At 40.9% G+C, this 20,570-nt stretch overlaps 1 protein-coding gene and 1 pseudogene across 1 annotated transcript in view; both read left to right on the top strand.

Annotated features, from left to right (window-relative positions):
- The window catches only part of LOC117693629 (nicotinate-nucleotide pyrophosphorylase [carboxylating] pseudogene), a 52,719-nt pseudogene extending 32,507 nt beyond the window's left edge, over positions 1 to 20,212 (top strand).
- Positions 1 to 20,570, top strand: part of LOC143433737 (uncharacterized) — a 63,657-nt gene that overhangs the window by 33,572 nt on the left and 9,515 nt on the right. The gene's annotated exons all lie outside the window — the stretch shown is intronic.

The raw sequence follows: 20,570 nt of genomic DNA, 5'->3' as shown, positions 1-20,570 counted from the left end.
TAGGTTGGTGCCTTGTTCAGTCATCATCAGAGAGGCTTCCTCTGGTGGCAGATGGGAGCAGATGCTGAGAAACCCATAGCCTAACATTATGCAGAGTCTAAACTGGAGGTATCTTCAGAGCCCTCCCCTTGGAGATCAGGAGACAAGGAGGAAAAAAAAAAAAACTGGAATCCAGAGGAGATGGAAGACATGAGGAGGATATAGTCCACTGAATCAACTAAGCAGGGCTGGTATAGGCTCACAGATACTGAAGCAGCAAGCATGGGGCCTGCACGGATCAATGCCAGGACCTCTGAGCGCATGTTATGGTTGTTAGCCTGGTATTTTTGTTGGACTCCTAATAGTTGGACTCTTGCCTGTTCTTGGGACTCTTTTCCTCCTACTAGGTTGCCTTGTCCAGCCTCGATATGACAATGTTTACCTTGTCTTAGAGTTTTCTCTTCTGCCATGTTTGCTTGTTGTCTCTTGGATGCCTACCCTTCTGAAGGAAAATGGAGGGGAGAGAAGGGGTGGGGGAAATTGGCAGGAGTGGAGGAAGGAGAAATGTATTATATGAGAGAAGACTACTTTCAAGACAGACAGACAGACAGACAGAGAGGGAGGGAGAGATTCAGGATACCCTGAACAAATTATTCACTCAAGAAATATGTTGCCATGAGAGAGAAAATTGTTGCAGGAAATTGAGAATAAAATGGTAGGTTAGGAGAGAGAAACATCTCTTGGGACGATGACTCAGTCAGTAAAATGTAAGAATCTGAGCTCACGCAATACCCAAGATGCAACTCACAGACAACATGAAACTCATGAATAAAGAAGACCAAAGTGTGGGTGCTTTGGTCCTTCTTAGAAGGAGTAACAAAATACTCATTGGAGAAAATATGGAGACAAAGGATGGGACAGAAACTGAAGGAGGGGTTGTCTAGAGACTGTTCCACCAGGGTATCCATCCCCAAGTGCAGTCACCAAAGGTAGATGCTGATGTGGATGCCAGAAAGTGAATGCTGACAGGAGCCTAATATAGCTGTCTCCTTAGAGGTCTCCCAATGCCTGAAATATACAGAGGCGGATGCTCACAGCTAACCATTGAATTGACCATGGGGTTCCCAATGGAGGAGTGAGAGAGAAGACTGAAGGAGCTGAAAGGGTTTGTGGCCCCATGGGGAGAGCAACCAACCAGAGCTCCCAGGGTCTAAAGAACCAGCCTGGGAGAATAGGGAGGGACCCATGGTTCCAGCTGTATATGTAGGGGAGGATGGCCTTATTGAACATGGGTGGGTGAGGAAGTCCTTGGTCCAGTGAAGGCTGGATGCCCCAGTGTTGGGAAATTTGTGGGTGGGGAGGTTGGAGTTGGGGGTAGGTGGGGGCACATTCTCATAGAAGCAGGAGGAGGGGGGATAGGATGCCAGTTTCTAGGTGGGGGGAAATGGGGAAAGGGGGCCACATCTGAAATGTTTATAAAATATGCAATAAAAAAAAAGAATCTGAGCTCAATCCACTGCACTACATAAAAGCCACGTGTAGTAGCTTATGCCTACAATCTGAATGCTTCGAGGATCTCGTAAGTTTATCTGATCCTACTCCACAAGCCCGGTGTCCCAGTGAAAAACAGTGTCTCACAAAACTGGAAATGTGCCCAGTGTGGTGGCACATGCCTTTCATCTCAGCACATATGTACTGGCTGGCTTTGTGTGTCAACTTGACACAAGCTGGAGTTATCACAGAGAAAGGAACTTCCCTGGAGGAAATGTCTTCATGAGATCCAGCTGTAAGGCATTTTGTCAATTAGTGATCAAGGGTGGGAGGCCCCATTGTGGGTGGTGCCATTTCTGGGCTGGTAGTCCTGGGTTTTATAAGAAAGCAAGCTGAGCAAGCCAGGGGAAGCAAGCCAGTAAGTAACATCTCTCCATGGCCTCTGCATCAGCTCCTGCTTCCTGTGCTGCTTGAGTTCCAGTCCTGACTTCCTTTGATGATGAACAGCAATGTGGAAGTGTAAGCTGAATAAACCCTTTCCTCCCCAACTTGCTTCTTGGTCATGATATTAGTGCAGGAATAGTAACCCTGACTAAGACAACATAAGGCAGATACATTTCTGTGAGTTTGAGGCCAGCCTGGTCTACATTCAAGTTCCAGGCCAGACAAGGCTACATAGTGATATACTGTCTAAAAGGAAACCAGCAAACAAACAAAAGCAACACACACACAGACACACACACACACACAGAGAGAGAGAGAGAGAGAGAGAGAGAGAGAGAGAGAGAGAGAGAGAGAGACGCACACGCACACAGACACACACACCAATCTTAAAAGAATGGAAAGAAAAAGAATTTGCTTTGTAGGAAACATAAGAGAATTACTTCTTTCCCAGCCAACCCCCCCCCCCCCAGAACAGAGAAAGACTTCCATATGTTTTTAGGCAGAAGAAAAGGACCCAGTAATTGAATAAAAATAATACTATTATATGAAGTGGAAACTTCTTTATTTAGAGAAGATTTTCTCATAAAGGATAAATTTCACTATGACAAGTTCAATAAATCAATAACAGAAAGTAATATGTGGATTGAAACATCTCTAGGTGAATCTAATTTATGAAACCACCTACAGTTTGTTGGAAAGTGAGTGTTTCCTCCATGGGGTACTTTCAATTCATAGTTCTTCCCTCCTTCTAAAATGAATGAGAATTCTTGAAAGGAATGAGCAGGCGCCTAGGCAGGTTAAGGAGAGACAGATAAAGAGACAGAGAGAAACCCAGGGAAAGACTACAAGTTCAGTCTCCAGCTGCTCTCAGGCAACAGTGCAGAACCGTGGAAAAGCCAGATTACCTGTGAGGATAACATTTAAAAAGCCTCTTCTAAAATGGGTGGAGCTTAGTGGCCACCCAGGAGTCAAAAAATGGGAAGCCAGGGCCTAGAGGATGTTTTATCTTCGTAATTTATTTAGAGAGCAGCCACTCCCAGTCCTAACAGTGATTTAAAGGAGTAGTTAGGAGATTCTAATGTCAGGTATGAGCTTGGCCAACCCTTCTTCTACTTCTAACCTGGAAGCTTAGGAAAACTTAAAACTACCTTCTTGTGATTTGGACCACAGCTCATTCTGCAAACAGGTGAAGGGTGGCTGTTTAGCTGGTTGTCTGGTGTCTCCAGTGCTCCTTGTTTTCTCAGAGGAACTTTGGACCTCAGGTTTTGGAAAGGAAGAAGCAGCTGAGGGAAATGCAAGCAGTTATACCTCAGGGAAAACCTCTCTGTTGAAGTCTCACTTTCTTCCTTGGTCAACTACTGTCACCAGGAAAGAATCCTATAGGTCAGCTCCCACTGTTTGACTGGTAAGGGCTCTTGTGGTATACCTTCAGGATATTTACATTTGAGGCAGAGAATTCACTAAAGCATGGACTCTGAAACTAAGGATTTTAAGTACCTTGGAATGTTCTAGAAAAAATGTGCTAAACCTCAGAACTCCTAATACCTAACCAGTTATATCATATAAACAGCAGCCTACACTAGTGTTGACAATCCTTGGCAGGCTCCAAAGCTGAGGATACTAAGAATAATAATCATGTGACCAAAGTCTCAATCCTAGACTCTGCATCATGGGAAAGTCTTCATGACCCTGGGAAAGCAGATGATATTGGCTCCTTCCTTTGGGTGGCCCCTGTCATGAATTATCTTTGACAACTAAATGTATCATGTATGGATCTCCTTTGACACCCAATAGCTAAACTATACCTCCCCATGAAATGTTTTTGACATGAGAAAGCATAAAAGAGGTTGGGTATACTTTGTACTCCAGGAAGGTAAATCCTCAGGCTGTCTTCAGGAAATAAAGGAATTAGTGAGAAAGTTAGCTTGTAAGAGCACTAAACAAATATGTGTTTGCCAATTGCTACTCTCACTATTCTCACTACTGTGTGATAAGACAAGAGATAATAGCCATTACCAATGAAAGTACACAGGAGAAGCATATGGTGATCCAGCATTGTTGTGTGTGTCAGAAGTAAGATGTCATACTTTGCTTTAAGGCAAAGGCAGTAGCAAGCTCTTCCCTTAACTTTGGATAGCACAGTTGCCTTCATCAACATGGCAAGGTTTTTGTTGTTTTTCATTTGTTTCCTGCCATCACTTCATGGCCTTAAGAATCAGAGTAGCAGAGCTTCAGAACAAAGAGACTCAAAGGTTATGTAGCAGACGGTTGGTTACGATGATGGAGTGAGAAGAGCTGGGACATCATCCCTGTTGCAGCACAATTGGCTTGAGCACAATTCCATGACACCCTTTGTGGATACTCAGGTCATCCAAGTCACAGGAACTTCTTACTTTCTTTGTGTGAAAAGCATCTTCAGTTTAAGTGCTCACCACACCTATCTCACACATGTGAAAATGACACATGGGTGTTACTAATTTCTACATTATTCTTAGTGACAAAAGATCAAAAACAAATGTCCTCCAGAGAAGACTAAGTAAGTGGTTTGTGCCCCAGCTATACAAGGAGCACCCTGCAGAGGATAGGGGAAGCTCCTGTCAGCTGAGGTAGGCAGATCTGTGTATACATGTCCTAAGACTCCGGAAACTAAGAATCACAAACTCTGTACCTGAGAATAACATGCATTCATCATCAGTTTTTAAAGGCTGGCAGTCAGAAATCAAGATGCTGGCAGTGCTATGCTCCCACCAAAACCTGGAGCAGAGAATCCTCTCTAGTCTCTTCCTTGCTTCTGGCAGTTTGTCAGCAAGCCTCAACGTTTGTGTGCCTCTGTCATGTCATCTGTCCCCAGGTGCCATACTCTCTGTGGGTCTCTGTATCCTTTGCTTACAAGGACACCACTAACATCGGACAGAAAAGCCGATTATTCAGTATAAATTAATGTTAACTAATTGTATTTACAGCTGACAGGTTTCCACATGGCGCCACTTTCTGAAGTCCTAGGAGTCAGGACTGAAATGTGCCTTTAAGGAGATACAATTCAGCCTGTTAAGATCACCAAGCTAAAGTAGATGAAGATTCAAACCCACAGGGCAGAAAATGTAACACTTTTATACATACATATACATATATATATACATATATAGAGACATATATAGAGACATATACATATATATATACGCATATATATACTTATATGTGTATGTATATATATTCATATATATATATATATACACATATATAAAGAATGAATACATACATGCAGATAACACACATGTAGAAACCCATTAGAGTGTATCTACTGACAAATTATCGGAGTGTTAGTGGCTTCCAAGCAAGAAAACTGCACAGTTGTCAGTGACTATACGGAAGAATCATGCTTTTTCGGTTACTGCTTTTCTGTGCTTTTTGAATTCTGTGTGTAAATTTATTTTTTTCAATATGCTCTTTGTACAGCTATTCTTTAGCTAAATCTATTTAGTATGCAGCTCTATCAAATATTGGGAGATTTTCAGACCTCTGTTTTCTTCTGAGCTGTTCTGACAAGGTGAATAGGAGAATTTACTCAGTTGAATGGTATACCAAAAGGCCGAGCAGAGAGAATCCAGAATGAGGATGAGGCTGGACTCAGGTATTGCATGCGCAGCACCTGAAACTAAGCACAGGCAGGAAACAATACGGGGTTAGGATTTTCCTGTAGAACTAACGTCAGCCCAAGTAGAGGCCAGGGTCAGGAGTGGGCAGCAAGCCTGCAGCTGTGGCTTATACACTGCATTTTCTAAACCGGCCAGTCCTGAGAATCAACCATCTTTTCAGCAACAGATGCCTAGGCCCTGGGAATTCAGGCTCAGTAAGCATCACGCTCTTGGGTGAGGTCTGCTTCTTTAATACCCGCAAATAAATTTTGGTAAACATAAAAGATGAGAAAAAGAACCCCAGAAGAGGAGAGGACATTTAATATTTGCCTTTGGAACTGTCACTTTCTCTATGGGAGTCTGTCTTACAGCTATCCCTCATCCCTTAGGATGGCCACACCTTAGTGTGGGCAGCTAAGAATGCTGGGATGGCCCCAAGGCCAGGCTGTAGTGTGGGAATTCTGTCCACATTCCTGCTTCTCTCCCTGATACAAAAACTATTCTGATACAGGTTTACTTTTTGCCCTGAATCATTTAGATCATGTTGGGAGATGGTTAATTTGATATTCTGGGGGGGGGGGGGTGTTAAAAAGCAATCATCAAATACCAGGTCTAGGATGAAGTTGGCAATGGAGAAGAACTCTGCAGAATTAGGAAGCGTGCTGCTGATAGGAAAAATCCCAAGCTGGATTTTAATGTACTTTGTTTTATGACTCCTTGCTAATATGCTATCTAAATAGAATTGGTAATGAAGATGAATGTATAAAATACTAATGATTATTTTCTTCTTAAGAATTTGAAATTTGTCATAGCTAAGGCACCAAGAACTTTTATAATTTTCAAATAGAATTTATTTTTTCAACATAATAATTGTATTGCTTCTTTTGAAAATTTCACATTATGTACCCTGATCATATTCATTTCCGATTACTTCTATGTCTGCCCCAACCAAGTACTCTTGATATGGAGAGTTTTACTTAATTCATACAGTTCACAGTTCATAAAATACTTTACTTCATTTATCTTTCTTATATTTTAATTATTGAAGTATTCTTACATAGCCAGGGTTCCATGGACCTTTGGTCTGTCTTCCTCACTAGAAAAAGCCATTTCTGAATTCATTTATTTATTTAACAAACATTTTTTGAGCACTCAGTGGAAGAACATACTTGACAATTTTTTTTCCACAAAATGTAACATTAAGGAAATTCATTTAATCATAAAGATTTTACAAACATAGTATCAAAAGCTATAAAGGAAAAAATTATTAAGAAAATAGTACAGGCAGGTTTTTCATCTGTGAAAATCCAAGCTTCTAAATTGAAATAAATACCCATTACAATGAGTAATTAGTAACCTGTAATGATATTATTACATATAATAATAGTAATTATTAATGCATTTATAGTAACAGTAGCTCATATTAATGGAGGGGTTGCTTTATGTCAGGCAGTAGCTGACACACTTGATGACCTGTGTTTTATCCTTAGTTCCCAAAAGCTGAAGAGAATTGACTTCCACCAATTTTCTTCTGATCTTTATATACCTGCCATAGCACATAAGTTCCTATACATAAACATACACATGCACGTATAAATAAATGTAATATAATGTTTATCAGTTAATGAGGTCACATGCATACATACAAAATGCTCAATAAATATTTGTTAGGTTGGCTTGACTATTCACAGTTGTACATGTGTATAGTAATTTAATTGCTTACTTTCAAGAGAAAAGTTTCTTTTCCCAGAATAAGACATAAAATTCAATCAATTGTTCTCAACTGTGGCAGCACATTAGAAATATGGGGGATTTTTAAAAATTCTGATGTCAGATACAATAAAGTATTTAAGAGCGCAGCCTGAATTTTAAAAAATCTGTCTCGATTTCAACATGTACAAAAGAATAGGAACCATTACTTTGGAATGTGGATAGCTCTACTTCCCAAGGCTCTTTGGAGACTAGAAGTGGCTTGGGAGCTCCCTAAAACTGTATCCCTTCCAATCCCAAGTTCAGTGAGGTCTGCCTGGTACTTACACCACTACTGCTGATTGGTTGTTTCATGCAATGGATTAAACTAAACAAGCTCATAGTAGTGGGTGATCCTGCTGGATGTAGTCTTATATTTAAATAGAACTCACATCCACCCTTCCACTCTGTTCTTGTTCCTTTTCCTGCAACATCTCTTTCCTCTGCCATGAGCCACAATTCCTTCCTGGAATGAAGATTTGAAAGTTTTAACAAGACGATGCCTATTACCTGAGACCTGGGGATTCTAACTAATTGACACTCCTGAAATGCCAGAGGGAAAGCTATAGTTGCCAAAGCTTGTGTTGCTTGCTTTCTAACCACAAATAGTTAATACTAAAAGGTAGCTTGAACCAGTACTTTAAACACTGTTTTCACCACAAATAAACATATCAGTTACTAAATAGAATTATAAGCTCACAAAGGCTTTGCTGGCAGTGTTTCAGATTGGGGTATAATTCCAATTTCACACATCAGCAAATAGAAGTTAAAACTTGTTCAGAGCAGTCAACAAAAGGCCTCTGTCACCTGATTTCTATACCTGTGCTTTTCAAACTCGAATGTGTCCAATTCTTTATGGAAAAAAAGCCTTTCTTTCTTTTTCACAACAATAAAAATAAATTTTCATTAATCATTAAGGTGGGAGCATGGCAGCATTCAGGCAGGCGTGGTGCAAGAGTAACTGAAAGTTCTACATCTTTATCTGAAGGCTACTACGAGAAGACTGCTGATTTCTAGGCAACTAGGGTGAGGGTCTTAAAGCCCATGCCTACAATTACACACTTTGTCCAACAAGGCCACACCTACTCCAACAAGGCCACACCTCCTAATAGAGCCACTCCCTAGGCCAAGCATATTCAAACCACCACAGAGAACTATTTGAAAGCAAAATTTGGACATGTGAAAGAAGTTGACATCTGGGTTTATAGCATTTTGTGTGTCTATAGCATTTTGTGTCATGACTTCTGCAAAAGAAAAAAATAAGAAAGATATGTAATAAATAAATACATCTCCTATTCTAATGGTTCTATTTAATTTTGAAGAAAATATCAGACTTCACATTCTAAACGTGCAATTTATTTTCCAATGAATATTTCTCTTGCCGAACAAGAACATCTGGAGTAGCGGTTATTCTAAGAAATCAGGCCAGTATAATTTGTGTAATAATTCTATGTGTTACTCTTGTTTGTAATTTTTCCACATAGAAATAAATGGCCATGTTTAAAAATCTATAAATTTCTCAAAAATCTGCCATCAGTTCAACTTTGAAACAGTTACTTCCTAATCTTATAAAAATGCAGAGGAGTTGTGCAGGGGAAGCAGACAGAGGTCATGCTTCCACTATAGGTATTTACCATATGTGTCTTAAAACAATAAATTTAGTGTTGGCATTTATGGTACACAACCCTTGCTCATTGCAATGGCACAATAAGATCCAATAGAACCTTGCTGAGCAGAAAGGAAAGGTTTTATGCAGATTATCAAATAGACCAGGGCGGCTCTATTAATGTCTAATTGCAGGTATTTAAAGGCATTTTTTTTAAAAAAAATCATTGTTTAGACAAATGATTCTCAACCTGTGGGTCATGACTCCTGGGAGGGAGGTGTCTAGTGACCCTTTCACAGGGGTTGTATATCTGATATTTACATTAAAACTCATAACATTAACAAAATTTCCATTATGAAGCAGCAATAAAAATGATTTTATGGTTGGGGATCACCATACATGAGGAACTGTATTAGAGTCACAGCATTAGGAAGATTGAGAACCGCTGGGCAGTGGTGGCGCACGCCTTTAATCCCAGCACTTGGGAGGCAGAGGCAGGTGGATTTCTGAGTTCGAGGCCAGCCTGGTCTACAGAGTAAGTTCTAGGACAGCCAGGGCTACAGAGAAACCCTGTCTCAAAAAACCAAACCAAAAAAATAAATAAATAAATAAAGGAAGATTGAGAACCACTGGTCTTAGATTTTGGGGAGGGGGGAATTACCTTTCTCCAGGTCTGCCCTTTATATTTTCTTCTGCCCTTTGTTGCATTTAAATCGATGGAAGCAACATTTTATGAAGCAATTAGAAACTCTAGAGCCCTACAAAAGATAAAAACAAATTAAAAAATTGTCTAGTTAAGACTTAAGACCTTATTTCTAGTACTTTCTCCACCAAAACTTTATATAACCTTGGGGCACTTCTCAGAGCCTATGTTTCGTCATCATCATCGTCATCTGTGAAATGAAGGCATTAGACTAGAATGATCTTCCCTTTCAGTCTGAACTTTCCACAACAATGCGTTGTTTCTGTGTTTCCCAAATTTAATATTCATTTACCATGGGATATGTCAGAAATCTAAATCTTTATGTAGATCTTTGAAAAAATTATTTTGCTGCCACTATTAGAGGATATTTTTGAATTTAAAGTCCTCAAAAGTCCTCATAACACAAACATATAGGATACATACGTACTTAAAAGGCCAAAAGTAGGGCCTTGTTTGTAGTGGTTTGAAAAGGTGTGGCCTCCACACCTTAGCCCAAAAGGAGTCTCATTTTTAGGAGGTAGGGCCTTGTTGGAAAAGTATGAAGTTTGAAGGAAGTGTGTCACTGAAGGGATGAGCTTTGAAATCTCCTATACTCAAGCTCCAACTCTGTGGTACCCAGTCTTCTGCTGCCTACAGATCAAGATTTAGAACTCTCAGCTCTTCTTCCAGTATCTCCAGAAACTGTCTGCCTGGACACTGCCATGCTTCCCACCATGATGATAATGCACTAAATCTGTGAAACTGTGAGTCAGCACCAATGAAATGTTTTCCTTTATAAGAGTTGCCTTGCTTTGGTGTCTGTTCACAGAAATAAATTCCTAAGAGAGATGTTGGTACTAGGGACTGGGATATTGCTGTGGTAGGCCTGACCATGTTTTTGTTTGAAGGAATATAGACTTTGGTACTATGGAGTTGAAATGTAGTTTGAACACTTTAAGTGGGGCTTAATGAGCCATTCTAGTAGGACATGAAAGAAAGAGGTGCTGAGTGTGATTTGAACTGTGGGAACCTGGTACAAGAGGTAGAAGAGAAGCGTGTTAATATGTGGCCCTTGTTGGAAAAGTTTGCCCGAGGCTAAGGTAAAAAGGTTTTGGATTAATTGTGTTGGGTAAAGGAAATCTCAAAATAGCCTAGTATAGACTCTGTCATGTGGTAACTAATGTTAACTCTTATGTTTTGATGAAAAGGAGCAAGCTGAGCAAGGAAAAATACAAAATGTATGGTTCAAGGATTAAAAGGATACCAGGAAGTGGAATGAAGCTAAATCCTGTGTTCAAGCAGGTAAACAGATTAAAGATATTAAATAGAATTTACGGAGTGGTGACCTCAGGGCAAGACTCCATTTAGCTAAGCTTCTATCTTGTGGAAAGGAATTACTAGAGACAAGTTCAGATTCAAATGTGATGGTACATCACAGGCCTTTAATTCCAATACTCGGGAGACAGAGACATGCAGATCTCTGAGTCTAAGGCCAGCCTGGTCTACAGAGCAAGTTCCAGAACAGTTCATCTTAGGCAACGAAGGAAACCATGAAATACAGAAAGCTGGCAAAGAAGTAATTGAACAAGTAGGCCATTTTCCAGTCCCAGCAAGCAGCAGAACTGGGCAGCTGTGGCCACATGGTTCTGGTTTGATGACAAAGGAAAGTCACTAAAGCCAGGTGTGTGGCAGGAATACCTTTGCATGGAATCCTAGAAAGGCCATTGTGTGCTGTGAGGGTGAAGCTGAATTTTGCCTTGGAGACCCCAAAATGTTAGAGATGCCAGAGCAGTGGTTTACCTACCAGGAAAAGCTGCTGACAGGAAGTGGGAACAGCCCGAGAGAAAGAGGTGTGCTGTAATCAACGAAACTGAAAGAAGGTGGAGATCCAAGGAACATTTTGACATCAGACGTGGAGATGCGGAGTTTGGAGTTTGCCTAGCTGGTTTTCAGTCTTGCTTTGGTCCAGTATTTCTTCATTATGCCCCCTTACCTACATTTTGGAACAATAATGTATATCCTGTGCCATTGTATGTTAGAAGTATGTGATCTGTTTTTGATTTTGATATTATAGGGAATTTGATATTATAGGGATTAGGAGATTGCCTTTGAACTTTAAAGTTTTAAACACTGTTGAGATTGTAATAGAATATGGGGACTTTTGAAGTTGGACTAAATGCATTTTGCATTATGTTATAGCTACAAGGCTATGGGGACCAGGGAGTGGAATGTCATGATTTGAATAGGTATGGCTCTCATAGACTCATGTGTTTAAATACTTGGTCCATAAGGAGTGACACTCTTAGGAGGTGTGGCCTTGTTGGAGGAAGTGTGTCACTGTAGGGGTGGGTTTTGAGGTCTCCTGAGATCAAGCTATAGCCAGTGTGGTACCAAGTCTCCCTCTGCTACCTACAGATCAAGATGTAGAACTCTCAGCTCCTTCTCCAGACCCATGTCTTCCTGGACACTGCTATGCTTCCCACCATGGTGATAATGCACTAAACCTCTGAAACTGTAGGCCATCTCCAATGAAATGTTCTCCTTTATAAGAGTTGCCTTGGTCATGGTGTCTCTTCATAGCAATAAAACCCTAAGACACTCTTCAACCTGAGACTGTCATTCGTGATAAGAAGAAGGGTGACCCAGTGGTTAAGACACTGCTCATCCTACTAAATCAAAAGCTTGAGTAGAAATATTCCAGAATGTGCATAGTCAAGGACACTTCTAAAAAGAAAACATGTATGCGGCCAAACGATATCTGGAAGAATGCTCAGTCTCTCTAGTCATGAGAGAAATGGACATTAAGACTACAATGAGAAACCACCTCACACTTATTAGATTGACTACTATCAAAGAGAAGAGATTGGAGGGACGAATGTGGTTAAAACACTTGGTATGCAAGCCTGAAGACCTGAGTTCAAATCCCAAGCACCCGTGTAAAAAGCCATGACTGTGCATGTTAGTCACCCAGCAACATGGAAAGCATAGAGAAGAGTACTGTGGAAACTGCTGGCTGCAGGCTCCAAGTTCAGTGAGAAAGTCTTTCTGAAGAGAATTAAACAGAAAGCAGCACAGCTGGATACCTGACATTCGGCCTCCATGTACAAATGATTATGTACGCTCACACTCACACATGAACATATGCTACATCTCCCTCGCTGTCTCTCTGTCTCTCTGTCTCTGTCTCTCTCTCTCCTCTCCACCCCCCTACACATACACAATGAAAGGTTAATTGTTGGCAAGAAGTGAGAAACAGGAAAGTCTTATACACTGATGATGCCATTGAAAATTAATTCAGTCATTTTAAAAAAACAGTATTGAGGTTCTCCCCCACACCCACACGCAAAATTTAAAATAGAACTACCATGTCCCCCAGCAATTCTACTTCTGGGTGTGTATTTAAAAAATCTGAAGTCAGCATATCAAAGAGATGTCTCATGTCGCATTGCAGCACTATTCATAATAGCCAAACTATGGAGACCCCTGAATGTGCATCAGCAAACACACTGACATTGTACAGTGAGGTACACACTGTGGATTCTATTCATGCTTTGAAAAACAGGGAATTTTGCCATTTGTGACAATATGGATTAACTCAGAGAACATTATGCTAACAGGAATGAGTCGGGTGTAGAGAAACAAACACTGCACGAACTCACCTATAGGGGGAATAAAATCAAGAGCTTTTTGCCAGAGTCTGGGGGGGGGGGGGGTGGATGGAAGAAGGAGAGGTATTGGTCAAAGGGCACAAAGTTTCAGTGAGAAATGAGGAGCAAGTTATGGTGTTTTATTGCCTAGTAGTGTGATTGCAGTTACAATAGCTAAATAATAGATTCTGGTTCATCTCACAAAGAAATGACAAGTGACAGATGACAGGTGTGGCTATGTTGATTGACTTGGTTTGAACATTCTAGAGTTTGTATACACATCAAGATATCACAACATGCCCCATAATTACACACCATTATTTTTTTTTCAATTTTAAAAATAGTGTGTGGGAGGAGGGGTGTCAGGGGTGCATTGAATTTCTGAATGGGGCTTGAAAACAATCGAGAATTTGCAAATAAGTTTTTGAAAACGGAAGGAGATAAAGAGAATGGAATAGTCGAATAATTCTGGTTTCTTCTCTGTTGCTGTGATAAAAATTCTCTGAACAAAAGCAACTAGGGAGAGGAAAGGACTTATTTCCTGGTCACAGTCATCACTGAAGAGAAGGCAGGGCAGGACCTTACAAAGGGACCAGCAGGCAACCTGCTTGCCATTCCATACAGCATGTCCTCTTACCAAGAAACTCATAGCCAAAGAAGTCCAATAGAAATTATTTGAGAAGCACTGCTTACTGGATCACTCACAGACCCATGCTTGACTAGTTTTGACCACCTACCTGGAAATGGTGCTGTCCACCGAAGGCTGGACCCTCCCCCCTTCTATCAGCAATCAAAATAAATCCATGCAGTTATGCACATGAATCTCCCTTGTCAGGGACTCTAAACTGTGTGGTTGACAGGTAAAGCTAACCACAATTCCAAACTCTTGTATCAAATGAGAAAGAAGCAAATGGCTGGAAACTTAGGTCGGAAAGGAAAAAGTTCCTGGAGAATGTTCTTCATCACCAGCATCTCCCACCTAGGCTGCACAGTTGTTACAGGCTCTCTGTGGTCTCTATGGCAATGAGGACTGCTTATGCTAACATACTTTGCAGTCACTGAATCGTCAGATACGCTGTTTTTCTAGCTTGAGTTTTCTGTGATGTTCAATATCAGAAAAGAAGTTGAGGTTATATCTCATGAATGAGAAAACAGTATTCCTAGAGAGGCAGAGAAAAAAATTGAAGAACATGAGATAAATTTAGGATTTCTGAAGATTTTTCATAGACATAAACCTGTTGGTGAATTCAAATAAGTTCCTGCTGTGGTTGGTGCTTTGCTCAAATTTGCTTTGTTTTCTTTGCATGCATCTACTCTTCTGGAATGTTTAGGCTAGATCACTTCCTGAAAAAAAATGCATTATTTGTCACCATGACTGCATGAGCATTTTATGTTTGTAAAATGATGATCTTGGAAACTTCATGCGGCACCACTGTGTTTTCTACACAAACATACATACAAGATAGAAAAGGGTAAAATTCCTCATCATTTGGTATCTTAACTTGTAACAGCTTCGTCATCAGCTTTCAGGTCTACATTTTTCAAAGGATTTTGAAAGCAACAATAACTACAAAAAGTGTTTGCATGATCAAATATGTAATTCTGCATAAGTTTTTAGAATAGAACCAGGCACAAAATAATTATGTACACATAGTGTTTTACTGTCCAAACAGAAACCTCCATTAATAACTCAGTTCTCAGAATGGGGAGATGATTCAGTGAGCATACCCCTTTTGTGACCCGAGTTCAGATTCTCAGTGTACACATAAGAAGTCAGACATGCTGGCTCTGATTAACCCCAGCACTTGGGAGAGGGAGACAGGCAGATGCCAAGGGCTCACAGCCATGAGCCTGCCCAAACTGCTGGGCTCTAGGTTCAGTGAGACCTTCATTCTCAAAAAATGGAGAATGGTAGTGGAGAATATTGGGTGTTGATTCTGCCCCACTTCTTCATGCATAAAGGTGAGTGAACCCCCCAAAATACACAAACATGTGTACAACATGTATTGTATACATATACATACTACACACACAAATTCACACACACATCCATGCACACACTAACTTCTTAATAGATAAAGTCATGCAATTTTGGTAGGATGGATGGATGGATAGATCTTTCCAGTTGCTTGAGGTGGTCTTGGTGGTAGGTCATGGTGAAGCTTAAGCCGAGGTTTTAATATAAACCATAACTTTAGTTTTTAAAAACACACTTCATTTTGGGTTTACAATGCAATGCAGTTTACATATCCAATAACAATATAAAAAATGATTTGATAGAGGTTTTTTGAAGAAAAAAAGGGAAAATCGCAAGTAAAAAAAAAAAAAGAAAACAAACAAAACTCTTCTCTCCCAGGAAGAATCAGTTTTGTCTAGGAACAAGGCCCCTGCTGGGTTAGCCAGTCTCAAACCTTCCTCCAAACAGAGGCACACACAAGCAACTCCATCATTTTTATTTGTCTCGTGTCCTCCAGGCCTGTGGTCTTTATAATTAAATTTAGGTTATTGTAGACTCTTTTCCTTTTATCACATCACTTTTTAACAATCATATTTAGAATGAAATAAAGGAGTATTATTTTATTTGCCCTATAAGACAGGTCAATGGTGAAAGGCTGTTGCTGCTGGCTGACAAGCCTGATGACCCGAGTTCAGTCCTCACAGTAGAGAATTGACCCTTGGAAGTTGTCTGCTGTTCTCCTACAGGCACCATGACATGTGTCCAGCTTCTCAGAATAAATGATAAATCAATGTAACATATAACATATATGCATATATACACATACTTGTATATGTATATATATGTGATTCTGTCCCCTTCCTCATACACATAGGTGAGTGAATCCCCCAAATATACATACATGTGTACAAGTCTATACATATGCACATGCACAAATACCACATACATATCCATATGCACACTAACTTTTTAATAGATTAAGTCATGCAATTTGGTGTGATTTATATATAGGTATAATATGTTTGTATGCATGTATGTATGTATGTATGCATGCATGTACATACATATGTCTGTATAACATCCTTGAATATACCTGCTTTCCAAGTCTTAGTTTCACATTCTTGGTGTCCAGGAACACTTGTAGAAGAAATATTAAAAGGATGTATGAACCATATTTATCTAGATCCTAAAAATCCATGAAGGACTAAGCTAAATGCCTTACATGACTCAGCTCAAAACAAATCTAAAGATGTAAACTACAGTAACCCCATTTTACAGTGAAGATGTGTCTGGAGAACAGTGCAGCTTAGAATGACATAGCCTGTTCTTGGCAGAGTTAATAGTACAAGTCAGTCAGGTCTGACGACAAAGCCTGTGCTCCTAACAACCACCTTAGCTTGAGAAAGTATGAGGAGGTGTCAGAATGAGGGCAGAGATATGGGAGACCATATGGATCCTGAAATGTGTTCCCACCATTAGGAACTTACATATGACAAAGGATTTAACTAGGCAGGAATGTTAAATAGTAGCAAAAACTGAAATTAAACTGGATTAAGCCAGGCAGGAAAATATAATAAATTATTGGCTTATTTACTATAAAAGTTGGTGTTTTATTTATGTAGGCTGGCTGTGTCCATAATGAAGATGATAATTCCTGACATCTTATAATTACTATTATAGTCTTTGTAGTTCAGGACTCCAACTAGGTAACATTCTGGAACTCACTCTGTAAAAAAGGCTGGCCTCGAACTCAGAGATCCACCTTCCTCTGCCTCCCCAGTGCTGGGATTAAAGTGCACTACCACTGTCTGACATCACACTGATTCTTAAAAGAGAGTTTGGTTATCTTGGATCACCTGCTCATTTTTGGATTAGTTACTATTGTGGGAAAGTACAGTCCTTCTGTTGGCTAGCCCAAGAAAAGAATAATGTTATTAAAAATAACACTTTCAAGAGGGTCACACTACTTGGACAAAGAAATACGTAGTTTATTCTTAAACTGTAGGTCAATACTACTGATATAATAACCTCTTTCCCTAAAGCTTTTTTTTCCTTCTCTTTAGCAAGGAAAGCATGACTGTACAGAATGATTGCTTCACTCTGAAAAAAAAAGTGACCTTAAGAATAAGAGCCATTCTTATAGGGGAAAATAGAGATGAACTATTCTTATCTGAAATAGGGCTGATGGATTGAAAACTATCTTTAACTTGGAATCTCTCCTGACAAAGTATCTACTGACATGCCTACCAAGAGGACCACCTTTGTTCTCCTCATCCAGAGTCTTCTCTTCTCTGCAGCCTCCTCCGTCTGACTAGTGGTGAGCAGGTGACTTGTACTAACAACTTGAAGTTAGGGCTATTGACAAACTAGCCCGGGGTGGGGAGTTGGGGGTGCTTTTCCTTTTCCGTTCTCCTTTCCTTCTTCCTCTAATTGCCTAGAAAACCAAGCTTTTCACTCTCCCCAGACTTCTCTGCACTTTTTTCCTAGTGGAGAACTTTTCTTACATTGTAGCTAATGTATTGAGCATGTTTTCTCATTTTTTTTCTGTCCTTCTATCAGGAGCAATGTGTTTAAGTTTCCATTTACTGTATTTGTGTGTTAATGGGAACTATTATCTGTTTAATTTATATTGGTAGTCAGTAAATATTGACTGAGTGAATGAAAACATATTATTATTTATTATTATTTATTATTATTATTATTATTATTATTATTATTATTATTATTATTATATTTGTAAGATGCTAATTCTGTGATTTGGTAAGAGTCAAGACAATGGAATCCAGAACATCATTTGTAAAATTCAAAGCACTATGCACACACCAAAGTTAATATCTCAGTGTATAATCATATACTCAAATGATTGTCTTATTTTTAAGATTTATCTATTTTATGTATATGAGCACACTGTAGCTGTCTTCAGACACACCAGAAGAGGGCATCGGATCTCATTACAGATGGTTGTGAGCCACCATGTGGTTGGTGGGACTTGAACTCAGGACCCTCTGGAAGAGCAGTCAGTGCTCTCAAACCACTGAGCCATCTCTCCAGCCCCCTCAAATGATTCTCAGACTAAATTTTGCTATGAAGTAACGGAATCAAATGTTTAAGGGGGCAGACAATGCATGAGTTTTGGAGTCCGGCAGAACCAGGTTCTATAGTTAGCAATTCTGGTTGTTCTCACTACACAGTCAATACCTGTAACACTTGGTCGTGTGACACAGCAACCAGGTAGCACTCACTGAAATCCTTCATGCACTTGTTGTGCACAGAAACTGGAACTGGACTGGAAGCTTCCTCTGATGCTAGCTTTCATAGTGCTGGAAACTGCTGATGGAGAAAACTCACCCATAATAGCAACCTAACAGGACAGACTTGCCTACTAGTGCAACAATGACAACTTATGTAGAGAAAAGAGCCACTTTCTGATTAGATTTCAGGCCCACTACGCAGAAAGAATGAATACCTGGTACTGTATACCTAGTCAAAGCCCATGGCTTTGGATGCCATAGGCCCCCAGGGGCAACTTACTACTATCATTTTGTTAATTGGAATGATGTCAGATTTTCCTCTAAGTATTTATATTTACATACATAAATTAGTGCTATTCTCCACCCTGATCAGAGAAGCTTCTGTTTCCCATAGGCAATAGGTGGTACATAGACCCAATAACTGATCAAAGTGCTAAGAACAAGTGACCTTTAATTACTTGTCCCTTAATAGGGCCCTGAAAGCCCCTCCCTCACCAACAAGGCTCAGGAAAGATCACAAAAGGGAGAGCACGAAGAGTGTAAGATGTGGAGGATGCAAACATTGGATCTGAACACGGACCAGCAGGCTGCTCCAAGTCACAGTGAACCCTGAAGGTCTGTAGCTCCTGCTGCCCCTACAACCCTGGCAGCCCTGGTGAACAGCTGGCAGAGAGGGGACTACTGAGTCAGTCCCCTGGCAGGCTGCACTGTGGGCCAAATCTCCCAGGGTTCTGACAGGGTGACCTTTGATGCCATCTTCACTCAACCCAATTGCCTAGTATCCTGGTGCCTCCTGGAGGGAGATACCTGTGGTCAAGGTAGCAGAAGTCAAGGGACCTGCCCACCATCTGCTGCTGGGGGAACGGGTGGCCCTTAACACCCTGGCCGGCTGCAGTGAGATTGCCAGCGCAGCAGCTTGACAGCTGTGGAGGTAGCCAGGAGCACCCGTTGGACTGGATGCATGGAGGGCACCAGGAACACCATGCCAGGGTTCTGACTCGTAGAGAAGTATGGGCTCCTAGCAGGTGGGGCTGCATGCCAACAGTAAGACCAGGAAGGGTGGTGATGGTCAAAGACAACCACCATGTGGTGGCAGGCTGCAGCATGAAAAAGGCAGTGCTGAAGACCCTGCAGGCAGTTATCTCCCTGAAGGTAGAGGTGGCAGTAGAGACTGGAGCTAACCTATTCCGCGCCCCTTCCGAGTCCCCTTCGCCCTCGAAAGAGACACGTGAGGCAGTGTTTGGGTGGTTACTACAGCGAGGCTTTATTCTTGTATCAGCAGAAGCGGAAGACCCCAAGCCCGGGAAAGGCACTGCTATATGTACCCTAGAGTGGTGTGTTCACTTCTGATTGGCTGTTCACTCATCACCCCATATTACGCCCCGGGATGGGCAGTGGCTTGGCGTGCTTTCACCTCTTGCACCTGCGCAGTTTAGTTGTTTACTTGTGGGAGCACCGGATGTCAGCGCCATCATGTAATGACGAATGCTATCACCACTCACTGCGACTCCTAACACTAACCTGATAATGCTGGGCAACTTCAAGCCTGAGGAGCTGCACCCCACAGTAGATGTACTTAAAGCCAATTTCTCCAGGGTGACTCTGGAAGCCAATGGGGGCGTCACACTGGGAAACCTCCACCAGTTCTGTGGAACTGCACATTGGCATTATCTCATTGGGAATGCTGACCCAAGCTGCTCCAGGCCTGAATTTTCCCCTCAAATTGTTTGCTAAAGGAGATACTCCAGTGCCTCATGCCCACCAGCCCTAAACCTCAAGAAGTTGCTACCAGAATAGATTACTGTGGCTTGTCAGGCCCCTCAAGATCACACATCTTTAGGTTCACAGGCCAACAGGACATACCTGGCATTAACCTAGGCTTACCACTTGCTCTGCCATCTCCAGTTTCTGTGAGATGCCGTGGCTGAGTTTGATTTTGCTTACCTCAGTTTTCTCATCTGTTAAATAGGTATAATAAATATTCAGCCTCACTGGCCTATTGATAAATGATAACAACAACAACAGCACCAACAACAACAACAAGATTTGGAGGGTGTAAAAGAATGCCACAAAACTCTCTTAACATGCATGGCAGCAGAGTCTACCTGGACAAGGCTGGTTCTATCAAC

Source organism: Arvicanthis niloticus, chromosome 21, assembly GCF_011762505.2.
Source record: "Arvicanthis niloticus isolate mArvNil1 chromosome 21, mArvNil1.pat.X, whole genome shotgun sequence".
Lineage (NCBI taxonomy): Eukaryota > Metazoa > Chordata > Mammalia > Rodentia > Muridae > Arvicanthis > Arvicanthis niloticus.
Note: the sequence above shows the minus strand (reverse complement) of the source record. Positions and strands in the feature narration are given on the sequence as shown.